The 2,435-nt window shown below is 36.4% G+C and overlaps 1 pseudogene; it reads left to right on the plus strand.

Annotated features, from left to right (window-relative positions):
- The first annotated feature begins 785 nt into the window (after positions 1 to 785).
- Positions 786 to 2,080, plus strand: LOC100657032 (olfactory receptor 5AS1-like; annotated as a pseudogene).
- Positions 2,081 to 2,435: the final 355 nt, after the last annotated feature.

Raw genomic sequence — 2,435 nt, forward strand, 5'->3', positions numbered from 1 at the left:
ACATTGCCAAATCCCAGGAAAAAGAAAGACATGAACATTGGGAGAGGAAAGCAACCCTTACAGGGCATGAGTAAAAGATGTGGTGCTGCCTGGACATTGCATGTGTATAGAACACATACACACACACATACACACAGGAGAAGGCTTACCTTTGTAAGAGAGCCCAGGTCATGGTCAAGGACTTATCCACTATGCCAAAGACAAGATCAGTTTCAAGATGACCATCTGGATATCTGAAGCCATTAAAACAAGAAAAATAGAAATGAAATGTCAATTTATTTATGTTTAATATATTGTATTTAATAAATACTCATAGAGAGCGTATGTGACAGTCACATAAATGATTTACAAATATTTACTCAATTAATTATCTCATCGTCACACGGGTTTAGACACAAAACCTAGACTACACAATCATTAAAGTTCAAAGGTAAGATTTGAACTCCATCACCTCTTGCCTAGCAGTTGTGCTCTTCACTATTGTGTTAGGCTACCTCCCCGGATCACAAGTTTTCTTCTGTGGAACTATCTAGTCTATCTGTGAGCATTTCTTTTCCCCAGAATTTTTCTCAACTCTTTTTCTTTACAAAGAAAAATGTGATTTTAAGGTAGGAAACATTGATCTTTGCCTCTAGAATTTGCCAACTTTCATAAATCTATGATAATGTACATAGCCTTAAATGAGTTATTGCATCAAGAAATATCACCTTCTGAGTAATATCTTCTGCTATTAAGAATGACTTCTAATTATATCCTTTAATAGCAAACAAAAACAATTTGTGAGAGAAAATATCACACCATTATTTTATTAATCTTCTATTTGTTTCCTTAGAAAGGAGAAACAAGACATCTGTGCTTCATTCATCACTCAAGTCAACTCACATCTGTTGATACCATCTATTTCAAATGAGAAAAACACAAAAATCAAGAAGATGTTGGAGAATAATTATACCAGGCCAAATGAGTTCATTTTTGTTGGATTCACAGATTATCTACCTCTTAGGGTCACGCTATTCCTGGTATTTTTCATAGTATACGCATTAACTGTGGTAGGAAATATGGGCTTAATAATCTTAGTTAATGTTAATTCAAGCCTTCAAACCCCCATGTATTATTTTCTGAGCAACTTGTCTTTCTTAGATACCAGTTATTCTACAACAATTACTCCTAAAATGCTGGGAAATTTCTTAGCATCTAGAAAGAGCATCTTTACCTGTGGCTGTGCACTACAAATGTTTTTCTTTGCTTGTTTTGCTGATGCAGAGTGCCTCATCCTGGCAGCAATGGCATATGACCGCTACACAGCCATCTGTAACCCACTGCTCTATTCTACACTTCTGTCTATGAGAGTCTGCATCTGTTTCGTTGCATTGGCCTACTTCAGTGGAAGTATGACTTCACTGGTGCATGTGTGCCTCACGTTCAGGCTGCCATTTTGTGGCTCCAATGTTATCAACCATTTTTTTGTGTGTGATATCCCCCCTCTCCTGGCTTTATCATGTACAGATACCCATATCAATGAGCTTCTGCTCTTTGCCTTGTGTGGCTTCATCCAGACCAGCACTTTTGTGGTCATATTTTTCTCTTACTTCTGTATCCTTATTACTGTTTTGAACATCAAGTCGTCAGGAGGCAGAAGCAAGACGTTTTCTACCTGTGCTTCCCATCTCATAGCAGTCACCTTACTCTATGGGACGCTCTTGTTTATGTACTTATGTCCTACCACCAGCTATTCTATAGACACTGATAAGGTCATTGCAGTTTTTTAATTCAGTTGTATTGCCTATGTTTAACCCAATAATCTATAGCTTCAGAAACAAAGATGTGAAAAATGCTCTCAAAAAACTATTAGAAAGATACTGGACTTTCAAATAAATAAGAAATAAAAATATTCTTATTTCATTTAAGAATATTTGAGGACCAATCTCCCCTCCCAGTCTTACCATCTTCAATTACCCCATGCACAGCTTATGGTTCAACCATTTTAAATGTATCACCATTTGCTAAAAATAAGGAGACCTTTTCAACCTCAATGTCTTCTAATACTCCGCCCTTCTTTCAGAAATTTTCTGTCTCTAATGCTTCTACTATGTGAAACATTTCTGAATTCTAAAAAGAAAGCTTAACAGCTCTCTAATGACTGTTCCCAAAATACTTTGTATATTGATTCACTAAATTCTTTATCATGCTGTATTGAAGGTATATGTTGACATATCTGTTAACCTACCCACATTAGAAGGTCATTGGTTGCAGGCAACATGTATTATGGGTTTATTTTTGTAACATCTATATAGAGCCTAGCGCATTGCATATCTTCATTACATGTGTGTTTATGGCTCGGTGGGTGAATGATAGATGGCTGATAGGATGGGTAAGTAGATGGATAAATCTCTCAGTTTGTTTTTGGGAGAGGGAGTGTATATCCTACAGTTACA

This window comes from Loxodonta africana, chromosome 22 (genome assembly GCF_030014295.1).
Source record: "Loxodonta africana isolate mLoxAfr1 chromosome 22, mLoxAfr1.hap2, whole genome shotgun sequence".
NCBI classification, from domain to species: domain Eukaryota; kingdom Metazoa; phylum Chordata; class Mammalia; order Proboscidea; family Elephantidae; genus Loxodonta; species Loxodonta africana.